General features: G+C 44.6%; 1 long non-coding RNA gene across 1 annotated transcript; it reads left to right on the forward strand.

Annotated features, from left to right (window-relative positions):
* Nucleotides 1-8,288: 8,288 nt before the first annotated feature.
* On the forward strand, nt 8,289-9,231 carry LOC121009267. Its single transcript, XR_005780728.1, has 2 exons — nt 8,289-8,337; nt 8,981-9,231. It is a non-coding gene; the product is annotated as an uncharacterized LOC121009267 (long non-coding RNA).
* The last annotated feature ends 1,436 nt before the right edge of the window (nt 9,232-10,667 follow it).

The raw sequence follows: 10,667 nt of genomic DNA on the forward strand, positions 1-10,667 counted from the left end.
GACAGGGATGCCCCTTGTCCCCTCTATTGTTCAAGTTAGTGATAGAACCCCTGGCTAGATTTATAGACTCGCCTGAGATATTTGATGGTCTGGAAGTGGGACAACAGATGATGAGACTTGCCCAATTTGCGGACGATATTGTCACGGAAGGTAGGTAAGCAGGGAAATAACCAAACATGGGGAAAATAAACAGAACAATAGACTAGGCCCAAAAGCTAGGGAGAAAATGGTCACCTCCTAGCGATCCCTAAGGCTTTCCCTATACTGCTGTGCACATGTGAATACCCTTATGGTGGATATGCACATGCCCTCGTGCCTAAGTCTATATACCCTGGGAAAACCCTGAGCAGTAGGGAAAGGGGAAGAGGCGACCTGCTTCTTCAAACAGGAGGAAGCAAGTGTCTCCCTAGAGGCTTAGATAAAAGAAACAGAGAGGACTTATCTTGAGCTGAGCTGGAGCAGACGATCCACAACACATCCAAAGCCCACAGGAATGAACTATAACCCGCACAGGCCACTGGAACAAGGAGGAATAAATAGCCTCGCTAACAATCAACTCAGTACACCTGAGGAAAGGTGGATCCAGCTCAAACCCAAACCAAAACAAAGAGAAGAATCAGACATGTGCAGCCAGCCTGGCAGATCTCAACACATTCACAGGGCAAGGCGTGACAGATATAATCTTGTTTATGGCAGATCCGAGTAGAGACCTTACTAAAGTACTGCAAACATTGAAGGTTTTTGGATCATTTTCAGGCCTCCAGATTAACCACACAAAAAGCGAAATACTATTCTTGCAGGGGGTGGGGGGGGCCAAGATTAAAATAGGAGACGAATGGGGGAAATACCTGTAGCTGGCTCACATATAACTTACCTGGGCGTTAAAATAGGGAATACTCTAGAGTCAATATACAGATTAAATTATGGCCCACTGATAGCGAAGATAATGAGGGAATTACGAAGATGGCATGAACTTCCACTGTCGCTGATGGGGTGTAATCATCTTCTTAAAATGATGGCTGTTTCCAAACTATTATATCCAATGCAGGTAATTCCCATACTTTTAAAACATGAAGACATGTAAACAAGTTAACAAGGGCCTTTTCAAGGTTTTTGTGGCAAGGAAAGAGCCCTAGAATTCAGTTACGTTACCTAATGGGTGTAAAAGAACAGTGTGGCATAGCCTTCCCAGATATTAGAGGATATATCTTGGCGTGTTTGGCTAGACATATAAATGATTGGATAAACGGGACAAGTTATTTTTCAGCTTTGTCATTGGAACAAGATTTTTGTGCTCCCTGGTCCCTAGTGGCACTACTACATGCCAGGTTACAAAACATCCCTATATGGATTAAACAGTCTGTACTTATCAAAGATACTATAGAAACATGGAGGATATTGAGGAAAAAGTACTGGTTGTCCTACAGGATATCCAAACATCTTCCACTATGGAATAATCCGGAATTCACACAGGGTAGAACTAGCATTCTTTTTGAGGAATGGAGAAATAAAGGGATCACACAGGCTAGACATCTCCTACATGACGTAGAGCCAAGATGGATGAAAAGGGAGGAGCTGATAGCAAACTTCTCTTTGAACCCCTTTCAAACTATTCAATTTGCCCAGATCAAAGCTGCTATTACTTCCCACTTAGTGTTGGTACATAAAGAAATACACCTAAACGTACTGGATAAAATCCTGGAATCGGGGGGTGGACGGGTATCAGTGTCATCTATTATAACATGAGATGCAAAAGGATAAGGTGAAAATTTTTGAGAAATGGGCAGTACAGATAGGAGACGAAACTATAGAGCAGATCACACCAAAAGGATGGATTAAAGTAAGAAGGCATATAGTAAGCGAAATATGGAGGGATACTTGCGGTACGCCAGACCTGCAGGGTAATGCGATTGTGAGGTCACGGTCAATGGCAAGCGAGGGTCACTCACAGTTATATATGGAAACCCCTGGGCAGGCATACAGCAGTGAAGGAGAGGCTGGCACAAAAGTCCTCTGGGGCACACTCTGTATTTAGGGACCAAGCCTGATGTTGGTTGAGGTGCCCTGGATGTTGCAGGTGTTTTATGTGCCTGGGGCAAGGTCCCTTTGAGGTACGTGACGCCAGTGCCGGTAACGGTGGCACACCGGTGGAAGGTCTTAATAAGCAAGGAACACAGATGGCAGGGTGAACCAAACTTTGCTTTACTGTAGTAAATTCCACTTTGTACAGTTAGATGGCAACTCAGTTCCACATGTCAAGTACACTTCACAAGCAGGTTACACAATGATGGCAGGTATATGGTGGTTAGGCAAGATACACAGAGGGTAAACATCCACATGCGCAGAATCAGGCTGTACAGACTCCTCGGAGATTAGTGTACACTGTCCCTTTCGGACTCCTGTCTGGCTTTAATCCCAAGGCCCAGATACCTTATTGTAGGCTTTTATCCTTGGTAAATAGTCCTCCTTAGGTGCTCATTCTTGCTCCATACCTCTATTCTCTCTGCCCTTCAGCTTGCTTGTATCAGCTGGACCTGTGGGCTCTGCTTGACTTGGTGGGAACTACAGGGTTTCTCCCAGGAGGCAACCTCTTCCCCTGGGTTAGATCTTCTGAGCTAACCATGGCTCTCTGGATCAGGAGGTAGACTAGGATCCCTCTACTAGTCTCCTGGTGGCAACTAGAAGCCTGGACTGTCTAGTTGCATGTCAGGAGAAGGCCCTGACTGGTGCCTTCCAGCTTGTCTTTGCAGACTCCTGACTTTCAACAAAACTTCCCTGTGTGGGGCCTGAACACTTATACTCGGGGTACTCTAGCTCCCTCTAGCGTCTGGGATGACTAACTACAGGGACTAGGCCTGATAATGCCTATAACAGGGAAACATTACACAATACAAAAACAATACTTTAAAATTTACATAAAATATACACAATTGGAAATAACACTTCTGTCCCTAGTGAAGAGAAGTCACGCACACCCCAATTGACCCTCGTGTAGTGCCCACGCTTAGTCCGTGAGGCCACTACATACTCAGCTAAGGATAATAGATAGAGCCATTTATGGCTTCAACAGACCCCCTCATACAGAGAGGCCCGACCGGATGATTAATTGTCCTAAGTGTGGTCAAGGATATACCGATCTGTATCACGGGCTAAGGACTTGCCCAATTAGTAAAAAGCTTTGGGAAGAAGTGGCAGAGATGATTAGGAAGTTATGGGGACAGAAATTGGACCTCACTCCTCAGCTCTTTCCATTTCATTATGAGGAAGAGAAGAAGGGGAGGCGGCGGACGCCTCTCTTGTTCCACACGATAAGTATGGTGGTAAAGAGGAGTATATTACAAAGATGGCTACAATCAGATGTACCAACAATACAGCACATACTGGAGCAGTTGAAAAAAGTGTTCCACATGGAAAGATTAGACATAATGAGTTCCAAGGATAGGCACACGCGAGGATTTTTTCAGAAATGGAAAGCCTTTATTGCTACATACATGTCAGATGGGGAAATAGAATATATTACGCGACCATTTTCCTTGAAGGAGTGGTATTGCAGCCAGCCAGTAGCGCAGGGGCAACACGTGAGGTGCACGGTGGACCGATGAGGGGCCAAATAACAACACAGTTCATCAGTTTACTCACGGTTAGCAGAAAGCCTCGCTGGGCTGGCAGCACAGTGTTGAGGTGGACAGCACGAAATCCTCCGGGGCACGCTCTGTGGTAGGAAGCATCAGCCAAGATGGTGGTTGAGGTGCCCTTGATGTCAGGGGTGCTTAGGGTGCTTGTTGCGGCTGAGTCCCTTGATGGTATTTGTCGTGACGCCAGTACCGTTAATGGTGGTACAACCAATTGTAAGAATGAAGTAGACAGTGATAGGATACAACTCACAGCTTTTACTGATGTTGGTTCCAGTTGCAGCATGTACATCAAACAGAATACAGTCTTTTGCAATTTAAAGGACTCCTTTTGATCCACTGTTAATAGGTTTGGCTGGGTTTAGTTTAGCTTGAAGGTTCTGGATCAATGTAATTTGGTGAGGTTGCCTGTGGCTTATTTGGTATGCTTAGTCCTTTTTGTTTCTGTAACTTCCAAGCCCATAAACAGGTAGCTAGTCTGTATTCTTCAAAGTATGGTGAGGCTGCCTGTAGCTAGATTGTCCTCCACCATGTGCAAAGGTGCCCATTAAGCCTTGAATAATGGCTGTTATCACCGATGTCTCTCTTTAGCTTGGTTAACTTCTTCCAGGGACGAAAACGCTATCCTCTGGTTTCAGGATCCAGGATCTAAGAAGGTCACAGGAGGAAAACGCTCTCCTGCGCCTCATACCTTGGCTCTACCTCATCTCTGCCTTTGGCTTCACCCACTAATGTGTGGTGTGTACACTGACTCTGCTACTCCTTCTCTCACTTTCCTTCTACTACCACTGATCTAACTTCTTCTAAACTATCTCGCTAGGCCTGACCTAGGTATTTATATGACCTAAGTGCTATCCCCATCTAGTGGTGGGATGTATAAATTACACCAGACCAGCCTATGAACAGGGACACAACAGGTGTTGCAATACAAAATAACATGCAATATAATGATGCAGTTTTAAAGCTATTTTGCAGTTCCCACGTGTTCCTGAGTGGGACGCTGCAGTATTTGGTGGAACAGATGAAGGGGCGCTTGGGTAGACTGCTACTGCAACCCTCTAGCATGTGATAATAATAACAATGTAAAAGAGATGTAAGAAATACATTACTGAAATGTAACTATTACCTTTTTTCGAATTGTTGAGATGTACCCTATTTGTATCAAACTTGTTGTAGGGATCTACATACACCAATGTTGTAATATTTAAGGGTCAAAGAACCCTATTGTTGTTATACATAATTGAAAATAAAAGAAAGTTTTAAATAAAAATTAAATAAAAAAAATAAACTAAATTTTTGAGCAAATCGACGTTGGATCGATGATCCTAAGCTCGATTCGCTCAACCCTAATTATCAACATATAATGTTAAAATAATACTGCCATATAACGCCTGTATAATACCACCATGGAGTGCTAAGACTAGACCGTCATATACAGCCTCCAAAATAATACCATAAATAATACCATATAGTGCTAAGATACACAGACAGTGATCTATAATGGGGGGAGCACAGGAAAATAACCTGAAAAAAAGCAGATAACTTACCAACAGGGTCGTACGCCAATCGCCGATCATCAGCCATAAAAGAACCACTGCCATCTGGAACATCAGCATCCATAATCATAATGATCAGTGACTGCAGCTTAGCTGCATTGTGTATAGGAGGTCCTGTCTCCATATAAACTTGGTCTGCTGTTCTGTATCTCCCTCATGCTTTACACTGAAGCACTGCCGGTTCAATTTTGCTGCTGTGTGTAAGTAGAAGATCAGTATGTGGAGAGATGATTAGGTTACAGTAAGGACAGAAGATTATAAACTACAGGGACCCAAACCCTCAGAGAGAAGAGGACTATCTGCATGTAGATGGCGGGGCATTAATAAGGGGGAGGTGCTTTCATCAGCCATTGATTAGTAAACTCTTGACTCCTCCTCCTGAACTGTGCAGGACTCAATGCAGGAGGAGAGGTTTGGGGGAAGTTGCTTGGGGTGTTTCCAAATTTTGCGCCTACTTACGCTCTTGGGTAAAGTAAGGCCCCATAGACTTCTTTGGGGGCCGTATTATGGCGGCGTACCACTTGCATATTACTCTGGTGTCAATCGGTGGCCGAAATGAAATGGACTCTACAATTTGGACAACCAGTGTGAGCACAACACAAAAATACACATCTCACATCCTGCAGACCTTCTGATGAGAAGGACGAGGCCTTATCCAGGCAATCAACGGTGGACGGAATCTCTTCCTTACTTTTCAGAAAAGAGGTTCCGCAGCATCTGCACCTCAAATTCAGTAATTTTATTTAAAGGATTAGAGTGTTTCATATAATATAAAGATCTATATAAAGTTTTGGAACTATACAGATTTTTAAAAAAATCAGCCACCAAATCAAACTAAAAATGTGAAGCAGAAAATTTACTGTTAAGGTAAAAATCAATGTATTGAAAACTGAAAATCTGCATCCATTAAACAAACACTATCCATATATCTTAGTTCATTAACATATTAAAATAATCTGGCCTTCATCCTGGCAGAGTATTGTGATGTCACCACATTTGCATAGAATGTTCTAGAATTAGGCCTACAGCTGTGATGTCACTGGATGACATCACAATGATGGATTTGTGAAGGTAGGACTCCATGTTGGATGCACACAACTTCAGAAAGAAGATTGGACGCCATGAGGATTCATAGGCGTCTGCGATATGTTGATCCGCGGCTGCTGGTCAACTCTCTCTCATCCTGCATGTCGATTGGCTCATTCCTTCTGACCCGATTCAGGAAATTGAATCAAAAATGGAGGACTCTGATGAAGAACTCCAGCTTCCTGGCCAAGAAATCAACCATCATGACACAGGCCAGGAGCTTCTTCAGGTCAGTTGCCTTAAGACGTAAAAACCACGTCATCCGCCATGACATAGCTGAGAAGACACCAACTATTTTTATTGCTGATCCAAAAGTTGCACATGAGGGGCCCCTAATACCACAAGGCATGTCCCTGGGAGAAAAAACAGAAAGTGGGGAACCCCCACAAAAAAGACCTCGGGACGCTGATGCTGTGGAGCCATTCCTTGTCCACAAAGCACCACCTTCTAAAAAAACACCAAAGAGCTGTAAGCGACGATGTAATAGAAAGACTCGTCAAAAACAACACACAGCAATGAAGGATGATGTCTCTTTAAATTTTGAGACCCTTAAAACATCAGACAAGAAAATGGCTGAGTCTGCTGAAGACCTTTTGAAGGCATCTCGTGAAGCTTCCAAAGCCAGTCTTAAACGGAAAGCACCAACCTCCAATGACAGTCATTCCGGGACATTTCCACCAGCCAAAAGAGCTGCGGCAGAAAACATGTCCGCTCCATCTATCAAAGATGTAGGAAGCCCGGAGCTGGGAACATCACAAGTGGAGATGGCCTATACCCGGAGAGCACAGAACAACTTGTCTCCAAAGCACTTATCCATCCTGAAGAGTAGCGGCCAGGAAGGCATGCTGGACGATGACATCATTAATCAGGCCCAGGATCTCCTACAGAATCAGTTTGGGGACTTTGATGGCCTGCAGCCAGCCGCTGCTATTCTCTTTCCAGGGTACAGTGTGCTAAAGAAGGCCGTACAAATCCACTACGACGAGGACAGGGTGCACTGGCTGACCACCTGCTTCAAAAATGGCGACATCCTAGTGGCTGACAGCATCAAGACCAGCAAATTGCCTCTATCTGTTTGCCAGCAGATTAATAACATCTACAGTGTAGTGGTCAATGAGCCCCTGAAAAATCTAAAATTTCTCAACGTGGATCAGCAGAGAAACACCTATGACTGTGGGGTGTTCGCCATAGCATTTGCCTTTGAGTTTCTGGCAGATGACGGTGAACCCACGGGGATCTTCCAGCACGACGTGATGAGAGACCATCTAATATCCTGCCTGCAGAATGGCAGGATCACAGGCTTTCCCAAAAAGGTCAATTAGCGACTCCATGTCTTTCATGACATGTCGAGTCTATGATGGGCCAAGAGATCGCCCTGACCAGAAGCCTGATATTACCGAAACAGACCTAGATCCTCTACTTCACCAAAGCTGCAGTCTCTTCCTAATTCCCAGATTACAACCGCTGGCCCATGGCACAGGTCTACAACCCACAGACTTGTTGGCATTAGTAAGTAACCAGTGACTATTCTAAGTTTCATCATTTCCGTGTACTGATTGTAATAATGTCTTCTCATGTGATAATATATGTATGTGTAGAAAGTACTTAGACAACACCAAATGTTCGGGGTACTCACACCCCACAATCATTGGCCTTTTAGCCTATGGGCCCCATAACTTTGCTGTGTCTATAGTTAGACCTATTTATGAGGGGGGGTAGCCTAGTTTATTATGTTAACTCGGACCTAGAGACCCGATTATCAGGCAGTTGTGTCCCAGGAACATTTGTCAGACTATCAGATGATAGGGACCACATCCATGAGGAGACCTTGTATCCTCATTGTGTATATTGATGATTTGGTGTTTTCTGTATAATTTGGACACAGCGGTATCCACTGGTCACCACTGGAAATTAAAACAGCCTGGGGTTAAGAAAGCAATTGCAGCAGATCGGATCACCAGAGGTCTGAGACAAAATGAGGTGCAGAAGAAACCATCTCCTGATCTTCAGTGACCCCTGCTAGAAGGTATTGGCCTTAAGAACCAAAAAGAGCCCTAAATAAGGTAAGATCCTTGTTACAGGAGTCATAAAATGTAATGTGATTTATAACAGGAGCTCATAATAATAATAGACATGATGCCAAATTCTGGTGACACCAGAGTGATGACACAGAATAATTTAGGGTTTAGATTCTCCACGAAGATGAGCAGAGCAGTAGACATTAGTGGAAAATCATCCAAATCCCTGATACATGGCATATAAGAATGATAAAATTCTAACTGCTACAGTCACCACTAGGGGGAGCTCCCATTGAGCTTGATATGTAGATCACCTTGAGCAATGTCTCCCAGAATTTTAACTATGGAAGTGTGTAAGAAAGCAGGGGTTTTGGCGATTTGTATCAGGAAAACTGAGCTCCAAACCTTCCTGAGCTCCAAAAATATATGAAAATAAATTAGCCCACGTTTATAAGGTGTATTCTGTTTATGTTGGATATAGCAGTGGGTCCCAGAACAAGAATAACAGCTATAACAGTCAATGACATTGATAAGCGTTGGTATCGCTGTTAGAAACATGGGCCCAAGTTTACAGTTGAAGGGATTATAATGACTCACAGTGACCGGGAGTAAATTGTGTGACACTCACATGTCATTTTCCGTTGTTCCATGTTCAGTCATAATTAGTTTTTTTTTTTTGCATCTGCAGATCACTGTACCAGAGCGGGGGTCTCACTGTGTCCCTGCAATGAATATGGGATACAGCTGGAGGTGATGACTCTACCACAAGTCAGCGACATGGTGGCCACCATGTCAGGATCAGATGACCTGCACTTCAGCAAGAGGCAGATTCCGGGCTCGGTCTCTGCACTCACCCACCGGACTTTCTGCAGTCAGACGTATTCACTAAAGAAGTGAGTTTCCTGCTGCATCAAAGGCAGATTCCAGGCTTGGTCTCTGCACTCACCCACCGGACTTTCTGCAGTCAGATGTATTCACTAAAGAAGTGAGTTTCCTGCTGCATCAAAGGCAGATTCCAGGCTTGGTCTCTGCAATAACCACTGGACTTGACATTCACCGGACTTTCTGCAGACAGATGTATTCACCAAAGAAGTGAGTTTCCTGCTGCATCAAAAGGCAGATTCCAGGCTTGGTCTCTGCATTCACCACTGGACTTGACATTCACCGGACTTTCCACAGACAGATGTATTCACCAAAGAAGTGAATTTCCTGCTGCATCAAAAGGCAGATTCCAGGCTTGGTCTCTGCAGAAGTCAACCTACTTGACATTCACCAGTTTTCCACCGCCTAGGGGAGGGGCAGTCCTTCAGCCATGGCTCCCTAGAGGTTTCCTCCACTGGGGGTTTTTCCTCTCCTGAGTGCTGAAGGCCCGACTCATCATGAGTCAAAGGCCCATCATCAACAGGGCCACATTTAAGACCAGTGCCCTGACTTCTAATGAGAACATCTACTGTACATTTGATACCTTGCAGTTAATAAAGAAGTCAGTGTATATTAAGTAGTGGTGTGTCTGAGCCTCTTTATGAATCTTCATAGTTAACTGGATGGGGGTGCAGGGTATCCGACCCTTGCTGCTCAGATAGTGATGGCCTTTCTTGCTTTTACAGCTAGGCTTATTTCTTTTATCCCCTACCTACAGTGGGGGACTGATTGGTGGGGACTGTTGGGTCCCCTATGATCATGAGAATAGGGATTCTGTGTCCCCGAAGAAATGGAATGGTAGGTCAATCATGTTCCCTTCTGCTTCATTCAGTGTCTATGGGACTTCTGGAAATAGCTGAGCATTGTACTCGACTATCTCCAGCAGACCCATGGAGAGTAGCTATGTGCACGCTCGACCTGCCACTTCATTCATAAGTGGACACAGGATCCAGATCTTGTGATCAGTGGTGGTCCCAGATATTTTGTGGATAGGGTAAAGTTTTGTATCAACAGAAACTATCTCCGGACCACATACCCCTTGAAGTCAACAGGTGCGCAAAAATGTGGATGTAACATGGACCACATCCAGATTTTTGTTTTTGCGAATCCGCAAATTGTAGACCGCAAAACAGATATGGTTGTGTGCATGGAGGGTTATACAGATTCTACTGAAATAAAAATATTAAGAGGTAGAGTCAGAGGTGTACCTCCAACAGAGGCAGACCACGCAGTTGATATGGGACCCCTGGAGGAAGGGGCCCAGTCTTGGACAAAAGGCCCGCCTCCTAATTACACTTCATTCTTGCTCCTGTCTTGAGTCCCTTGTCTGGGGCTCAGGCTCTGCTTTCCATATCCCTGCTTCCTCTGTCCTGTCCTCGGGGCCCCCCTTTACTCAGTACATCATCAGTGGCTAGCTCTGCACCTGCCGGAGTCCCAACTAGCGCTCTACGTTG

Source organism: Bufo bufo, chromosome 8, assembly GCF_905171765.1.
Source record: "Bufo bufo chromosome 8, aBufBuf1.1, whole genome shotgun sequence".
NCBI lineage: Eukaryota > Metazoa > Chordata > Amphibia > Anura > Bufonidae > Bufo > Bufo bufo.